Source organism: Aethalodelphis obliquidens, unplaced genomic scaffold (genome assembly GCF_003676395.1).
Source record: "Aethalodelphis obliquidens isolate GAN/ISIS:26980383/991018 unplaced genomic scaffold, ASM367639v1 scaffold14, whole genome shotgun sequence".
Lineage (NCBI taxonomy): Eukaryota > Metazoa > Chordata > Mammalia > Artiodactyla > Delphinidae > Aethalodelphis > Aethalodelphis obliquidens.
Window position 1 is genome coordinate 34010578 of NW_020837958.1, and position 18786 is coordinate 34029363.

General features: G+C 46.9%; 1 protein-coding gene and 1 long non-coding RNA gene across 5 annotated transcripts in view; both read left to right on the top strand.

Annotated features, from left to right (window-relative positions):
• Nucleotides 1–18786, top strand: part of GALNT18 (polypeptide N-acetylgalactosaminyltransferase 18) — a 350064-nt gene that overhangs the window by 294471 nt on the left and 36807 nt on the right. The window lies entirely within an intron of this gene.
• Nucleotides 258–6877, top strand: LOC113625002 (uncharacterized). The gene is made up of 3 exons (XR_003434534.1): nucleotides 258–875; nucleotides 2934–2938; nucleotides 6868–6877. It is a non-coding gene; the product is annotated as an uncharacterized LOC113625002 (long non-coding RNA).

Consider the following 18786-nt stretch of genomic DNA (forward strand, 5'->3'; position numbering starts at 1 on the left):
GTGGCCTCTCCCGTTGCGGAGCACAGGCTCCGGATGTGCAGGCTCACCGGCCATGGCTCACGGGCCCAGCCGCTCCGCGGCATGTGGGATCTTCCCGGACCGGGGCACGAACCCGTGTCCCCTGCATCGGCAGGTGGACTCTCAACCACTGCGCCACCAGGGAAGCCCTGGTGTCTCTTCTTAAAGGAACACTAACCCAATTGGATCAGAGCTGTACCCTATGACCTCATTTAACCTTAACTTGAAGATTTGGGAAATTCTTAGCCTGTTCACTTTGCAAAAAAATGAGAAAGCTTCTTCTGGAGAGAATACCAAGAGTGTGAATGAACAACCATTTGATTAAGAGATCATGGGTGGGATTCATGGACTTAATTAGTCATCTCACAGTAGAAGGCATCAGTAGAGATGGGCTTATACCAGCAGAGACACTGCCAGTTTGAACTAGAGAAAAAGTGGGGCAGAGTGAAGGAACGCTATTGGATTCTTGGATTCTATAAGATGGGACCACATAGCTATTCAGTTGTGAACATGCACTATTCCTCAAGAAAAGGGAAGAATAGTACTGAAGGTGATGTAGAGATCATCAGGGCTGCCACTCCCACCACAGGCCCAGGGGTAAGGCCATTCCCTCAAAGGATAGGCCTGCTGCTCTGGTTTCAGTGGGCAAGGATGACCCAGTACCAGAGGGGTAGGGCCAAAGCAGCGAGCACCTTGGGTGGGACCACTCCAGAGAGCTGAAGGGGCAGGCGGCCCTGCAGAGACATGAGGGTGATGCTGCCACCCCAGTGGGCCTGGAGGGCAGAGTATCGAGACAAAAGATGATTATTCTTGAGCCTTAAGATCGAGTGGAATTTGCCTTGCTGTGGTTTGGGCTTGTTGGGGCCCATCGACCCTTTCTTCCTTTCAACTTCTCCCTTTTGGAACACGATCATCTATCCTATGCCTGTCCCACCATCACATTTTGAAAGCACATAACTTGTCTGATTTCACAGTGTCTTAGCTGGAGAGAGATTTTGCCTCAGGATGAATCACACCTTGTGTCTCACACATATCTGATTTAGATGATATTTAGATGATATTTGGACTTTAGACGAGTTGATGCTGGAATGAGTTAAGACTTTCGGGGCTGGCGGGATGAAATGAATGTATGTTGACTGAGAGAAGGAAAGGAATTCGGGGGGCCAAGAGCAGAATGCTATTGACTGAAATTGTGTCACCCCAAAATCCACGTGTTGCAGTGCTAATCCTGACTATATTCGGTGTAAGGAAGTAATTAGGTTAAATAAGGCCATAAAGTGGAGCCCTGATGTGAGAGGATTGGTGTCCTTCTAAGAAGGGCCACCAGAGAGCTCCTCATTCCCTGTCTGTCTCTCTCTGCCACGTGAGGACACACCAAGGAGGGAGTCGTTTGCAAGCCAGGAAGAGAACTCCCTCACAAGAAACGGAATGGCAGCACCTTGGTCTTGCACTTCCAGACTCCAAAACTGTGTGAAAATAAGCTTCCGTTGTTTAAGCCGCCCAGCCTGCGGCATTTTGTTATGGCGGCCAGAGTCATCTAAAATACTGTCAGTTTTCCAAAGTCGCTGTGTTAATTTTTACTCCCACCAGCCATATATTAGAGTCCTAGTTATTCCCCAGTCTTGCCAGCATTTGGTACTGTCTGTCTTTTTAAACATCTAGACATTACAGTGGGTGTATAGAGCTATCACATGGTAGTTTTAATTTGCATTTCTCTGATTATAAATGCATCCAGGCACCTGAGTCTTCAGTTGTTCTTGAGTGTGAGTCAAGATGGCCAGGTCAGAGGGAGTTGGGTCTTTGTGTAAATTCCCTCTCTGCTTTGTAATGCCTACGACCAAGAACACAACAGGTAAACTTTCTTTTAACAAATCTGTGTGGAAACGTGCAGGGTTGGTGCTTATCTAGGTCCCTGACCGAGCGTCAGGTGTTTCCTCCGTGGGATGATGGCTGTCTGTTCAAGCCCAGGCTGCCAGTCTGCCGGGTGCAGATGATTCAATACGGGGCCGTCTGTGTTGTCAGGAGTGTGGATTCTGGAGCCAGCTCGCCTGAGCCCAGATGTCAGCTTTGGAACTTTCTAGTTGGGAACCTTCGGGCAGGTTTTTCCATCTGGGCCTATTTTTTTAATCTGTAACTTGTGGATTAATAACGGTATATACCATAACGGTTGTTGAAAGGATGTAATACATTTAAATAGTGCTCAATAAATGTTAGCTATTAGTATTGCTATAATGATAATATTATTATTATCACTGCCCATTGAGCCTTGCTCAGTATAAATACCCTCCAGTTTCTAACTCCAGCCCACATTGGACTGACTTTCCTTGGCCTCATGTGCCATGTGCCGTAGGCTCCTGCTCTGGTCAGAGCCGACGCATAGACTACGAGAGCATTTTGCTACAGCAGCAGAAAATGCAGGGGTGTAGGGGCGAGGGCAGTGAATGGGGCGTCAGGAAGCCTGAGTCCTAGGCCTGGTCTTGCCACACATTTGCAATGTCACCTTAACCCTCTCTGGACCTTTATTTTGTTTTATTCTTTTATTGAGGTGTCCTTTCACACTAAAGTACACACATCTTAGGTGTGCAGTTCAATGAGTTTCCACATGTGTAGACGCTGTACAGGCACCACCCAGATCAAACTCATCACCCCAGTGGGCCTCCTCATTGTGCCTCTTGGTCAATACCTCTACACAAAGGTAATGACAATTCTGATCTCTAGCACCGTTGATTAGGTTTGTCTGGGTCTGTATTCTTATCTGCAAGCCAGGAAGTTGGACTGGCCATCTCCAGGCCCAGCTCTGCCAGCTCTGACAATCTGCTTACCTCGAATTCTTTTGTTCTGAAATTCAGTTGGCCTGGGAAGCTGTGAGTTTGTGCTGTGCTTGCCAGGAATTCTGGGAGCTGCCTTCCCTTGAGGCTTTGTAAATCAGCTTCTCGATGTGGAGCTGCAGCAAGCAGACTTGGGTTCCCCTCCCCGTTCCCCACAGAACCCTCGTATAAGTGGGCTGTATATGGGACAACCCCAACTGGGCCCAGTTGCCCTCTCCTACCAGGCCTGCAGCTGAGGTGCACAGCCCAGAGGTAAGGAGGCTTGAGACGAGCCTCAAATCACATACTTCCCAGAACAGAGAGGTGTAGGTACTCTGCCGTGGCAGGAGTTTGTTGAGTATGGCCTTCCCAGTGAGTTGGGAGAGCTGGGGAGAACTGGGTCATCCTGGAGATGGGCTGTGTATCCTTGGCGGGAGTTCATCCATCCACTAGGGGTGGACATGGGTACAGGGGTAAGCGATGGGTGAGGAGGCAGGGCCTCTGGCTCTCAAGGCTTCCCAAAGGCATCCACTAGCCCTTAAGAATTTCATTGGCTCATGGAAGAGACGAGAAAAGGAGGAGCTCAGGGATATCACCTTAGTACAAGGTCAGGGTACGTCTCAGAAGGGGACTGTGGACAGATACAGGCCTCAGGGATACTCTGAATCTCCCAGACTTGGTCCAAATTAAGTGCTCAATATGCATTTCCAGGAACATTTTCCCCTCCTACTAACAGCTCTCAGCAAATCTCTTGGTACCATGGCCACAGAGGTCAAGGAGAAGCCAGGGAAGTTCACAGATGGGACTGCCACGTCCAATTATGCAGGTTGTGCACTGTACAACTCCAGAGGAGGGATGTGGTACCTCACATTGTTGTCTGGGGAACAGAGACCTGCCCTAGGTGACAGTCTTTCTGGGCTCTGTTATGAAACCTCACATGCTCCTCCCCGAGCATCACACTTGATAGGAAGAGTAAAAATGTTGAAAGGCAAATGATGAGGTATAGAGTGGTCAAGAACCAGATTACCTGGGTTCAAATCCCAGCCCTACCACTTACTAACCCGGTTCCCTGGATAGGTGTCATAACTTCTTTGTGTCAATTTCATAACCTATAAAGTAGAGATTATAGTAGTGTCTACATTTTAGAATTGTTATAAGAATTAAATAAATTGATGCACGTAAAACACTTAGACAACAAACCTGGTACACAGTCATTGCTTACTAAATATTGGATAATTATTACCAGATTCGTAAAGAGATTCAAGACCATGTCCTTACGAATGAGAATTGTTTAGCCTGGAGAGGAGCAGCTTTAAGAGAGACATGAAACTTCCAAAATTATAAGGACACAGATTTTTTGACTGAGTGTAAAGGAAACTTTTTCCAGTCATTGTCTCAGGCAGTCGTGGCCTCTCCGTCATCAGAGGTGGCGGGGTCCAGGGGCATTGTGCAGGGTTCCTATGTCATGTGGATGCTTAAGCTGAGAAATCCCTAAGGGCACCCCCACCCTGAAGTTCTATGACTTTTTAATTCATTACCTTTTTAAATTTTTCTTTAACGAATGAGAGTCCATAATTTGCCAGATACTGTTCTTGGCCTTGAGAGACAGTGACGAGCCATATGGAAGTCGCTGCCCTCACGAAGTTGCCATTCTAGTGCTGGAAACAGACTTTTCTATATTATTTCATCCTCAGTCTTCAACCCAGCCAGGGCTTGAACTCTTTTCTTTCTTGGGAATTATGTATATGGCCACAGTTGAGCTGCATGCCTTGGATTTCAGCCAGGCAAGAATGGTGAAGGAGGAAGAGGACAAGAAAGCAGGACTGCGACCTGGTCAAGTTCATCTTGCCGACTTTGAGGATGAACTTCCCTTCGTTGCTTCCTTTATCCAAATTTCTAAGGTTTTTTCATTTGGGGTTTTAAAACCAGAGAGAACCTGTATCAGCCAGGTAATAATCAATCCCCAAACCTCACTGGCGTTAACCAAACAAGTTAATTTTGTCAATTCAAAAAAGTAAAACCTTTTACATTAAACATTAAACAAATTAAAATGAACAAGGGATAAAAACGTATTTAACTCATTAATAAGGGAAACAGTAAGCAGGTACTGAAAGTATTTGAGGAACTCAGTATCTGTAAGCATTTTCTAAAAAAGAGTGTTAGAATAAGATTATAGATTAGGTACAAACGTAGTTAATGTCCTACAGGGAAATAAAATCGTAGCCTTTAATGTGATCTTTTCTACCCAGACAGGAATCTAGAAGTTAACGTTTAACTTCATAGTGTCTGGGTACTAATCAAAAGGTAAATAACAAAGTCAAACACAGGTATATTCTCTTGGAAAATTACATACTCTTGGGTGGGCTTGTTAGACGATGCTCCAGTTATGATATTTAAAGGCTAGGTAACCTCCCGTCCTTTTTTGCCGTATTTCCAGGTTTTAGGTAGTTCTCTTAGTCTTTTCACAAAGTTGGCTAAAGGTGGGGTGGCTCTCCAGGCCCTTAGTGACTTGGGTACCCTTGTGGATTCACAGTCGAAGCACATGGACTTTCCCCGTAATTATTTCCTAGAGCAGCCGTAACAAAGGAGTGCAGACTGGGTGGCTTAGAGAACAGAAATTTATCATCTCACAGTTCTGAAGGCTAGAAGTCCAAGACCAAGATGCCGGCAGGGCCATGCTCTCTCCAAAGGCGCTAGGAAAGGATCAATCCCAGGCCTCTCTCCTTAGCTTCTGGTAGTTCCTTAGCTTGGGGCAGCATAACTCCATCATCACATGGTGTTCTCCCCGTGTGCTTGTCTGTGTCCAAATTCCCCCTTTTTATGAGGATGCCAGTCATATTGGATTAGGGGCTACCGCTCCAGAATGACCTCATCCTAACTTAAATAATTACATCTGCAGTGTAATTGTTTATTACACTTATTTCCAAATAAGGTCACATTCTGAGGTACTAGATGTTAGGACTTCAACATACAAATTTTTGAGGTACACAATTCAACCCCCAACACCCTCAAAGAGGAAAAGTGTGACTAGAAACCTGACTTCTGTGCCTCAGATGAAAAGTGCCTCACATCGCTTCCTGTCACATTCGATTCACCAGAGCTATCACGTGGCCCTGCCTCACTAGAAGTTAGAGTCTTCTGGGTGCCCAGGAAGCCTTGTCTCTGCCACACAAAGTTAGGTATTTTCTAAATCACTTCCTCCTCTGACAAATAAGAAAACAAGAAAATGGCAACTGGGGATGTGAACTACTTCCCTGGGGCCACAGCACAATCTACTGGCCAAGACAGGTCTAGGAAGGATGCCTGTATTTTGTGTTCCATTTTCTCCTCCAGTTTCATTCATTCATTCATCAAACACATGCTAGGTTGTCTTTCAGGAAGTCCTCATATTTTGAAAAGTTTCATTTCCCTTGAAGAACAAATTTGGTCTAGTGATAGAGTGGCATTGTAGAGTAACTTATAGTGGGGCCCAAAGACATCAGAGACCCAAAGGCAGCTTGGACGAGGAAGAGGGGTGGGGTTCACCTGTTTCAACCCTTTGAGAGATTCTGCTTAAACGTTGTTTAAAAAGTTCACTCTGATAGCATTGTGATATTCCCGGGTCTCGGAGAAGGCCTTGGGTAGGAGAAAGCCTAGTGTAACTAATCAAATTAGTGAGGTGAAGTTGCTACTAAGCATGCTAATTGGTTAATGAGTAAATGTAACCATTTTATTTAAATTAGCAGCAAATTTCAAGCAATCCTCAAAATAACTGAGAATATTAGCCCTAATTAGTGTAACAGCCTGGAAAATTTCTTCTGCTGGGAGAAGTGCAACAATGGGGTCTCCCCACAGGCTCTGTTTATTCAGTCGATCACTCATTCACTCACTCATTCCTTCATTTGCTCATTCAACAAACATGCATTGAGTATTATGTTAGGCCAAGAACTGTGAGAGGCAGAGGCAGCTTTACCCAGGTCCCTGACCTGGAAGAGCCCCGATCTAGAGAGGGAGTTGGACACTTAGAAATTACCATTTATACGGTGCAACCTACGGCCCCAAGCCACTTTCTCATTAGGCCATCAGAGGAGAAACGGGACAAGAGAAGGTCTGAAGACCTCTCCCATTCTTTCTGCCTGAATCTTCTAGACTGTAAAAGACACAGGGGGGAAAAGTGCTTTTTCCACAGGAAGGTAAATTTTTGGCTGTAGAAGAAGGAAGATGAAAGGAACTTAAATTCTTTCTAAAGTTTTTGAAATACTGAAGCTGCCACGTTTATGCTTCAGGAAGTGCTTTTTGACTCAAGGTATAAACATTAGAATTGAGTTGAAAGAAGTCTTCTATTTACCCCGGAGATGAATTCCCTGTTAGATCAGGTAATGTGTTTAAGAGAAGTGTGGAATTGTAGATGGAATCTGTTGCCTCTGCTTTTTGGAATTTCTAGAATTTCTTCATTTTTTTCTCACTTGGCTCTCCATGCATATACACACACATGCAGAGAGAGAGAGAGAGAGAGAAATGAGTGAGAAAACTAGCTTATTTCTCTGTCTGCTAATCACTGTCTAGAAACTGCCATTCCCACGTGGGGTCATGATAAAGCCATCACTCCTGGCCTGGTCGGCAGTGCTCCCAAGGCCAACGCATGCGGCATTAGAGGCCCTTCCTGACCTGTGCTTGCACCCCCAGAACTTTCAAGTAACATCTGAGAGACAGTTGAAAAGTTTTACTTTGTGGGATGAGAATTTAACTCGCCAGCCACTTCTCTGCGACCTTTGGCAGACTTCTTCACTTCTCTGCGATTTATACCTATAAATAAATGAGAATGCCAGGCACCAAGTGGTTGTGAGGTTTTGAAAAACTTCCCTGAGTTTGTTTCTCGGCTTCTCATGTGTGGTTTTATGGCCCAGGCATCAGCTGAGGACTGTTAGTGCAGGGCCCCCGACTGGATTACGGTCCTGGGGGAGCCTTACCCTGTCCTGAAACTCTGGCTGGCCACCTCCAGCTCTGCATTATTCAGGGACTAATCCAAATAGGGTTATTTGGATCTCTTCATTTTCTTCATCTCTTCATTAAATCTCTGCATTTAATATTTTATTTTATATTTCTTAGAGCTTCCGAATGCTAATTTGGTCATATTTTTTTGTAATTCTATAAATTGTTAACTCTTCCACTAAGGTAGGGATTGACTATGGTAAGATACAGAGCAAAATAGTCCCTTGTCTCTGACCCAAGCATGTTGTGTTTTCTACCAGCATCTGTTAGGTTAGCTTGTTAGTAGGGTGAAGTCTCAGATCCTTCACAATTCTTTATTTTAAATTGAAGTATAGTTGCTGTACAATATTATATGTTACAGGTGTACAATATAGCGATTCACAATTTTTAAAGGTTATACTTCATTTATAGTTATTATAAAATATTCGTTGTATTCCCCATGTTGTACAATATATCCCTGTAGCTTATTTTATGCCTAATAGTTTATACTTCTTAATCCCCTACCCCTCTATTGCCCCTTCTCCCATCCCTCTCCCCACTAGTAACCACTAGCTTGTTCTTTATATCTGTGAGTCTGTTTCTTTATGTTATATTCACTAGTTTGTATTATTTTTTAGATTCCACATATAAGTGATATCACACAGTATTTGTCTTTGTCTGACTTAGCATAATACCCTGCAGGTCCATCCATGTTGCTGCAAATGGCAAAATTTCATTCTTTTTTATGGTTGAGTAATATTCCATTGTGTGTGTGTGTGTGTATAATGTATGTGTATAAAATATATATGTTATATACATATATACTGCATCTTCTTTATCCATTCACCTGTTGATGGGCACGTACATTGCTTCCATAGCTTGGCAATTGTAATTAGTGCTGTTATGAACATTGTGGTGTGTTCTATCTTTTCTAATTAGTGTTTTTACTTTTACTTTTTTTGATAAATACCCTAAAGTGGAATTGCTGGGTCACATGGTGGGTCTCTATTTATTAGCCTCTGAGCTGTACCCTCACACGTTTCCAGGGGCCCCATTCCTGTGGGACACAGAGTAAGTGGGGCCTCTGGGGTGGCGCAGTGTCTAGCCCTGGGACGCCCTGCTTCTTGCACATCCTCTGAACAGCCGTCCCTCAGCTCCTCCCCTCGGCCCTCTCACTTCTGCAGTGTAGGCTGCTTGTTTGAGGGGGTAGCTTGTGCTCCAGAGGGCCCAGGGCAGTGATTGATGCCCTCACAACCTTGGGGTCAGGGGAGGCTGGGATCTAGGCCCAGTTCTGCCCATAGCACATGTGTGATTGCGGCCAGTGACGCAGTCTTTCCAACGCCAGTTATAATCCAGGAATTGGGGCTTCACTGAATTATTATGAGGGCTCTGTTGGCCCATATGAGACAACACCTAGCCCAGTGCCTAGAACATGATGTTCGGTGTGATTATGTCACGCTCGAGGGCAGCCTCCCACCACTCACCTGCCATTCTTGGAGAGCTTTGCCTCTCAGGCCTCGGGCCTCGGGGATAGGTCACTGAGCCAGCATCCAAGGAGCTGAATTTGGAACCTGACTTGCCTGTGTGGTCTCTTACAAGTCACTTCACCTCCCTGAGCCTCAGCTTCCTGATCAGGAAAGCGGGGGTGGGTGCTAAGATTTCAATCCAGTAACCAGCTCCTAGGTGCCTGGCGCCAAGCCTGGCACGGAATGGGGCTCAGTAACGTTGGCTTCTTATTCTAATTAGGGCAATCTCTCAACAGTTTTGGGGAGCTCGCTAGGCTGCCTAAAGATAATGCTAACGACAACTTACATTTATTGTTTACTGTTTCTAGGCATTTTTCTAAATGCTTTGTGTGTATAATCTCGGTGAAAACCCTCAAGAGCCCTGGGAAGTAGGTACTGCTATTACCCCATTTGTACAGGGGAGAAACTGGTCACATAATGACCAAGAGGTAGCACCTGGCTTGAAACCCTGGTTGCCTAACTGGGAACCCACGCTCCAAGCCGTGGCTCAGGACTACCTCCCTGGTTTCATTAGATGTGTGGCCTCCACTCTCAGGAAGTTCTCTGGACAGAGACAGGACAATAAGCCCCTGTCGTGTGGTGTGATGAAGGCTTGGCACCGAAGAGATGTTCAGGGCACACTTGCTGGATGAATAAAGGCTGCAGTGAGAATACAGTGAGGGAGTAGCCGATCCAGCCAACCACCAGGCATGTTCTTCTTCTTGGGTTCTAAAGGAAAACCGAGTTTAATTTGCAGTTTCCTCCCTGAGAGGACTTACGGCAGGGTCCAGAGACTGGGCTGAAGGAGAATTGAAAATACTACCCAGTCAACTCTGTCCTTCCCACCCACCGTGGGCCAGGCCACGGAACACAGGCAAGTCAGCTCTCTGGACTCATGAGGGTTCTCTGCGCGTGCCCTTGCCTGTGGAGCTCCTGCTTTGCCCTGAGGAACTAGGACGACCATCTCTCCGTAGGATGCGGACCCCGAGGATGCTCCAGCTGCACTGTGCCATTTTATATGAGGGATTCGAGCATCCGTGGATTTTGGTATCCGCGGGGGTCCTGGAATCAATTCCCCACAGATCCTGAGGGATAGCTGTCTGTATAAATGTAATTGTCATCACAGTTGATGGATATATACGTGAATTGGTGTACTTGTTAGTGGTCTCTCTCCACCACTACATCGTAAGCTCCTTGAGGGCAGGCACTTTGCTCTGTTCTCCAGTGTATCCCTGGTGCCTAGCACACTGCCTAGCACAGAGTAGGGTTCCGTGCACCTCTGATTAGCAAATGGATCTGTTCATAAAGTTGTTCATAAAGACTTTTTAGTGAATGAAGGTAGTCTTCATAACACGACCTCCTAGCAGCCTGCCCAGACACACTGGCTTTGCCACTTACCAGCCTTAACCCAGAAGCCTGACCCTTCATCTGTAAACTGGAGTTAAACTCACCTGTCTGATAGACTCTATCAGATAGAGGTTTTGTGAGGGTTAAATGGAGAAATACATAGGGTGCTCGGCACTAGGCATGGCACACAGTAAGTCCTCAATTAATACATCATCACTGCTGTTACCTTTATTGGTAGTATGAGCTATTATCAGTCAAGATAGGCTCTGGCAGGATCTGTACTTTTAGACCTGGTATCTTTTCATGGAGACCCAGGGATGGGAGCTTGAGAGATGTGCCCTCCCCCACTGGGATGGAAGCCAGATCCTTGTCACTCTTTTCGATGAGGGCCAGTTGCTATGGGTACAGGTTGGACAGGAGCGGGGGCTTCTCCTGCCACCAACACTTGTTGACACACAGAGCGGGCCTGCCTTTCCGTTTGACCCCAGCCCCATGCAAGAGAGACTCTCAGACCCTAAGGGTTGTCCTACTGGCAGGGCTGTACTAACACCCTCCCTGCCGCCCCCGGAGATTTCTGTAACTCACTCCCCCACTCAAGCTGGTTTTGCAGAGCTGCATCCAGGAGAGCCCAGGATAAGAACAGCAAGCCAATGACAGAATGTAAGTCACAAGCATTTCATCTCAGGAGAGAGACTGCTCCCTTTCGTTCATCCATTTGGAGCAGGAAGTGGGGAGGTTTCCCCAGAGTCTATACCAGTGCTCTGCAGCCCTTTGCACAAAGCGCCGGCCATTAGGAAGTGGGCTGCTCCTTGCTGCGTTTCTAAGTAGGGTGTCAGTGCATTTTGGGTAGGGCAGTTCTTCATTCTGTGGGACTGTCCTACTCAGTGCAGGACGTTTAGCATCCCTGGATCCTGACCACCATCAACGTTGATGTGGAGCCAGAACATCCCCCGCTCATTTCCAAAGGTCCCCTGGAGGAGGTGTTACCAGCCCTAGCTAAGAGTGTGACGAAGGAGTATAAGAAATAGGCTTGGGACTTCCCTGGTGGCACAGTGGTTAAGAATCTGCCTGCCAATGCAGGGGACACTGGGGTGGGCCCTGGGGTTGGAGAGGAACTTCTGCCTCTGAGGCTCAAGGGCAGGATGGAGGGAGGTTCAGGAGAAACACGTTTGCAGCTGTCTTGCAAGTAAAGCAGGGGGGATCTGGATGCATTAGAGAGTAGAGGAGATTTAGGAACCCTGCTCAGGGGAAGTGGTTGTTTTTTTTTTTTTTGCGGTACACGGGCCTCTCACTGTTGTGGCCAATCCCGTTGCGGAGCACAGGCTCCGGATGCACAGGCCCAGCTGCTCCGCGGCATGTGGAATCTTCCCGAACCGGGGCACAAACCCGCGTCCCCTGCATCGACAGGCGGACTCTCAGCCACTGCACCACCAGGAAAGCAGGGGACAGGGGTTCAAGCCCTGGTCCAGGAAGATCCTACATGCCGTGGAGCAACTAATCCCGTCGTGCGCCACAACTACTGAGCCTGCGCTCTAGAGCCCACAAGCCACAACTACTGAGCCTGTGCTCTAGAGCCCATGAGCCACAACTACTGAAGCCTGTGCGCCTAGAGCCCCGTGCTCCACAACAAGAGAGGCCACTGCAGTGAGAATCCCGTGCACCGCAACGAAGAGTAGCACCCGCTCACCACAACTAGAGAAAACCCACGTGTAGCAACAAAGGCCCAATGCAGCCAAAAACAAATAAATAAATTTATTTTTTTAAAAAAAAGAAAGAAAATATCTTAAAAAAAGAAAGAAAGAAATAGGCTTGGGGATTTGGGAATGGCTGGTGGCACTGAGTGGGGATGTCTGAATTGTGTTTATATCAGGGAAGCTTAAGGATATGCTTGTCTATTTCAAGAAAGTGCCTAAGTAGATGTGTTCAGAATATATCATGGGCTGAAATGGATTCTTATATTTGATTTTCCCGACTAACTCCATTGTCACTACACTGCCTTTGCCCCAGCTGCTTTTCCTGAAATCTATTCATTGCTGCACGTTAGTCCTGCCAGCGTCGAGTTTTAGTGGAATCCTTGAGGTTAGCACTGTGTTAATATACTGGGAATTTCAGCAGAGCTGTGCTCTCTAAGTCAATCACCAAAACAGGTTTTTTTCTTTTTTTTCTTGCTCAAAAATACACTACGAAATGCAGGAACATGTGTGGGAGTGGAGGTTGACTTGGGTGAAGGACACACGTAAAAGGAAAATTTCATAACTTTTTTTTCTGCAGGAAAAAGGTCTTAATTCTTGTAGAACTGGGCTACAGAACACATTTATGTCTCTGCCGTATCTTTAGCTCCTCAGAACATCCTGGGCTACTCAGAAGTCACTCAGTAATGTTTGCCTGGGGCATTATAGGTACTTAACAAATACGTGTTGGATACAGGAATGACTAAATTCATGGAAAATTTAAGCCTTTTAAGTGACGACTGTGGTATGGACTGATCAGTATTTACCTTCTCAATCCCCCTGGGGGTTTCTAGGGTGTCAAGGTTCGCCACGGGAGTATAGACTTCTCTTCCCCAGAGTTTGCTCTGAAGGGAGGGAGAGAAAGGGGCTGCCTATTAGAAGTGGGTGGGGTTGAGATAAGATAGGTGTGTATTAAGATTTGCTTCTTAAGGAAAGCAATAAGGGAGCATGTTTTGAGATTGATGGAAAGAAGTCTATAGAGAACAATCTCTGATAGATGGGGAGGGAATGAAGCAACATTCTCAGGGTGGGGACAGGGCAAGATGGGAGAGGATGGGGTCCAAGGCCATTGGGGTGGGCCCTGGGGTTGGAGAGGAACTTCTGCCTCTGAGGCTCAAGGGCAGGATGGAGGAAGGTTCAGGAGGAACAAGTTTGCAGCTGTCTTGCAAGTAAAGCAGGGGGGATCTGGATGCATTAGAGAGTAGAGGAGATTTAGGAACCCTGCTCAGGGGAAGTGGTTCAGAGGCTGGGCAGGCACTCAAAGAAGGTATACCAGGTAATGCTGCGGGGCACCCTTGATGTTGAAAGCCAGGAGCTTGTGATGGGTCTAACTTGCCCACTTCTGTGATTTTTTTTTGGAGTTACAGAAAGCTCCACCTCCAGGGAACGGGTGTGGAGAAGGTGTATGAGGCTGCAGAGGTGGGGTTTACAGGGTGTCAAAAGGCAAAAAGGATGAGGAAGTAAAGACTTGAAGGTGCTGGCGACGGGTTGACGGCGGGAATGCGAATATAGCCTTTCTAGGGATCTGGAGAGGCCAGGAGGGAGAGGAAGGCAGAAAAGGTTATTATTCGGAAGGTCTCAGTTAGCTTGGTGAGCAGGCATTTGGGAAGTAAGAGAGGGCGTAATCCAAATTGAGATTTCAGGGGTGTAGCAGTTCGGGCACTGAGAGCTGGGGTCTGGATGTGAATGGCCCTCCCTGGAATTGAGGCCATGGCGCAGGTTGGGTCATTCGTTGATTGGGACTCTGAAGTCTTGCTGGTGGGATGTAGAGGAAGCTGTGGGCCTGATGCCAAAGACCTTGACGGATGCGGTGGGCTACCTGGTGAGAACAAAGTTGGCAGAGCGTGGTGGTGTCTAACGTCTGTGCTTAAAGAGGAGATGCTTTTATACCAGAATGTAGGAGCTGAGTGTGGAAGGAGCGCTACAGGGAGAAGAGAGTGTCAGCTCCATCTCATGTCCCTGATGAGAGAATCAGCAGGTTCGAAAGCACACAAGAGTGGCGGTACCCTCCAGGAAGAGCTATTTGGGAAGGGACAATGTGGGACTGCATCCTGCAGGCCTGTAAGCCTTGTAGTTGCCCAGCCTCGAGACCAAAGAAAAAGCCCAGAGACAGCAACAGAGACATCAGTGGTTCATTGGGCAGGGGGATCTTACACAAAGTGTCCTGGAGCAACACCCCAGGGTGTGTAGCAAAGGTGGACAGGACATGGCAGCAGTCTTCACTACTCAGAGGAGAAGGAGGCTACCATTTATAGGGCAAATTGATGTCAGGTACGCTCATCAGTTCCAGGGGTTAATTAAGCCCTATAATTAAGAGGATTGGATAGTCATGTGAGTGAAGCAGGGACTGGTCGAGCAGGGGATGTACAGAGAGCAAGAGAACAGCCATCTTTAAGGACCTAACCATACACGCAGGCAAAGGCCCCGTCTTTGAAAGACACTGGGATTTTGATAGGTGTTTTCAGAAGACTCAAGGTGAGGCTTAGGAGGGAGGCAAACAAGGGAAGATTAACCAGGAAAAGAAGCACAGAGCATATCAGGGGGTGAGAGGGGGTGAGAAAGCCCCATACAGACAGCACAGATTAAACCTTAGGTCCCCATGGGAATTGGGAGGGTGGGAGGAAGGGGATGGCAGAATCAAACTGGGGGAACCACCTCCCCTTTACTGCAGCCACTGCAGTCACCCTCGGTCCCCAGCTTCTGTGCTCAGGACAAAGCACCCCCTCCCAAAGCTCTCTCCATCCCCACGGCAACAGAGCTCTGTCCGCATCACGTCACACGGCTTTCAGTCCAGGATCAGCAGGGCTCCATGGAGCCTCTGCTCTGCCACAGAAAAGGGGTCAGAGTTCCAGCTGCCAAGGGGAAAAGAGGGCCAGGTCTTGGAGACCTTGAGAGGTCAGGGAAGCCTTCCTGGAGGAGGAGCTGCGCCTGGACCTTAAAGAAAGAGTAGGATGGTGGAGCAAAAGCAGAGCAGGAAGAGGGCTTCAGGAGTGGGGCACAGGTGGAAAGGGATGGAATCGAACCTTCCTTTCTTTCTTTAGTAAAGAGCAGGGTATCATAGTGGTTGAGAGCTGGGCTTTAGAGCCAGGTGACCCGAGTTCAGCTCCCAGCTCTGCCACTTGCTGTCTGTTCATTTACCTCTAATTCTGTTTCCTCACCTAAAAATGGAGAAGATAATACACCCACTTATGCCGGGTTATTTTGAGGATGAAATAAGTGTGTTTGTAAAACAGCCTCCCTGACACACCTGTGAAATGAGCTATCTGGATCAGTACAGTTTTGCCACATAGCAAACCACCCCAAGATTTAGTGGCTTAAGACACATCCATTTATTTAGCTCAAGATTCTGAGGGTCGATAATTTGGGCTGGAATGTGCTGGCCCTGTCTTCTGCTGGGCTCAGCTGGGCTCAATCAGGCAGCTGTGGCCAACTGCTGGTCAGCTAGTTGAGTCAGCTTCTGGAGGTGAGCTGACTGTCAGCTGAAGTGAGGGAGCTTCTGGGCCATGTGTGGGCCATCATCCCAGCTGCTTCACATGATGGTGGTGACAGGGGTTTCTAAGAGCAGCAAGAAAGGGCAAGCGCAACCACATGAGTGTTTCTCGGGTCTCTGCTTGCATCACGTTTGCTATGGAAATGTTGTCAGGGGTCAAAGAAGTTACACGGCCAAATGCAAACTCACAGAGAAATAGACTCCATCTTTGAAAGGAGGAGTGACGAAGTCACATTGCAAAGTGGTTCATGTGCAAGGATGGGGAAAATCTGTAACTATTTTTATTATATATCACAATGCCCTATTGTGTTCACTTTGTATTATTTCATTCATTCACTCATTCATTTGTTCACTCATTCATGTAAAAATAATTAGTGAGTACCTATCTTGTGGGATGGCAAGAAAAGGAATCCCCAAAAGAATGGCCTCAGTTTCCTAGTCATAGTGCAATCCATCTGGCATTGCTGTCTGAGGTCTGTGACATCCAGTAAAGACATGAGCTGGACCTTTTTCCCCAGTAAATCAGGTTATACTCTTTCCAGAGAAGAGGGAGATGAAGTGGGGGATGGTGTTAGAGCAGGTGAAATAGAAAGATTTATATTTGCAAATTAAAATGAGATACCAGTATTTCATCCCCAGGAAGTCCATTTTTCTGGGCTAACTTCTCCCTGCTGGAGCTTAACCCACACGTTTTATTACTGTGATCTTTCCTCCATCTTCCAGATCACTGAGGTTGCTGGTGACTCCAGATCTCTATTGACCGCAGGTTAAAAACTGTTAAACACACACACACACACACACACACACACACACACACACACACGCACTCCCCTGGGAACATTCTAAGATTTTTCTCAATTCAGTGCAGGATAACAGCTGTGGTATGCCAGCAAGGGACTAAGCCCCTCATTGCTCATGGGGGCCAGGTAAGAATTAGACTGTGTCCTGGGGGGAAAATATTGAGAATCTTATCCTGGAGAGAGCATCCTATTCTACCCAAAATATTAATCTACAAGGCTACATGGAGGGTGTTGTCCAAGGTACTGGTCCAAAACTAAGCAGAGAGAAGCTTAGAGAACACTTAGAGTAAGGAATATGAAACAGGCACCAGGGAGGGAGCCTGGATGGATGTCTGAGCTGGAGCTCAGTGTCCCTGGAATAGTTTAGTAACACATTCATTTAATCAACTAATATGTTTTTGAGTATATGTTTCATACCAAGCACTGAGTTGGATAACAGAGACAATAGTTAGCAAGACAAGCACGGCCCCAGCCCTCAGGGATCTTGGAATCTGATGGAGAGAGACTGATGTTACAAGAGCATGACTAACGGCTAACCAGACAGTCCCCCATCAACCCTATGCTGTGGGTACCATTATTATCTCTTGCTTTTACAGGTGAATAAATTGAAAGAATGAATGGCCAAGTAAATCGTCTACAGTCACACAGCTAATGAATGATGAGACTGGGGACGTAAATCCAGAGTCCGTCTTTCTTGAACCATTCTCCTCCCCCTGCCCCACTAGATCGAGTCCTCCTGGTATATCTTTTGCAAGCCCCTTTTACTTGTCTTTAAGCGCACGCATCACATTTTGTGATTCTATTTGTGTGTGATTGTTTGGTGAGGGACCATAGCAAAATAGGTGTGTCAGCCAGGTCAAGCTTTGTTATGCTCTAGTAACAGGTGACCTAGAAATCTGAGTGGCTTACGGTAACAAACATTTCTTGGTCTCGCTACATATCCAAGTCTTTCTTGACCTTATCTTCCTTTTGCAGTGCTTGTCAAAAAACAGCCAGCGGTAACAAAGGCGTGCTCTTCATCGAAAGCACAAGCTCATTTGCCATGTTTTGTCTACCAACTTATTGCAGGTAACAGCTTTGCCAAATATTTCATCGCTGCATAAAAGAGATCACCATCTTTCCAGCCTCCAGGGATGCTTCCTCACCACCCACTTTCTGGCCCCAAAGTCAATGTCTCACGTTCTAGGGTTTGGCGCACACCCGCTCATCTAGAACCGATTTCTTTATCATTCAGCTTAGGCTGATGATGCGCAAATCTCAGGGGCTTAAACCAAGGACTGCTTATTTCTTGTTCGTGCCACGCGGTCATTACAGTTCAGCTGCAGCTCTGTGTCACTTCACCTTTTCTGGGACCAAAGGAGAAGCTCCCCTCTGGGACGCTACCGGTCCGATGGCAGAGAGCAAAGAGAGACATGGCAGATGTCACGATTGCTCTTAAAGCTTGATTGGAAATGACGCGCGTCTCCCCTACTGATGTTCCATTGGTTAAGGACACATGGCCAGGTCTGACACTAATGATGCAGGGATGTGTCAGAGCTCAGTCTGGAGGGAAGCACAGGAGTGGCCTCACGGGACAGGGCAGTGAATCAGTCTGTTAGAGGCGTTAAGGAGCGTGCATTGACTGTCGCAGGCAGATGCAGAGTTGGCAGACGTTGTATTTTGAAAAGAGGAATGTCAGGGCACATTTTCCTAGGTGCACGTGACGCACTCCATCTTAGCCGTTTGTCAGTGAGTAGACGGAGGTGGTGGGAGATGAGCAGACACAGCTATAAAGAGTTTTGAGCAGCGCATACGTGGGACCAGCAGCCAAATAGCAGGTGTGTGAGCTTTCTTGAAGATGAAGAATGTACAGATGAACAAGAGAACTGTATTTGTACTTGGACACTTGGACTTGATGGGAAGGAGTAACAACCGTCAACAACAACTAAAATAAATACAGGTAGTTTAAGCTAAAAGCAAAGGGTTGGTGCTATTAGAGCAACCCTGGGGTGATTCATTTATAGACTTGAAGGGAGGGTTGCCTGGGGAAAGGCAGGAACAGGGCAGCTCTCAGCAGTACAGGCTCACAGATCTTCTCTAGAGAGTTGCCCTAAATGTGTCTTAGCTATAGTACTGCCAATCTCTGTGTCTCTCCGTTTC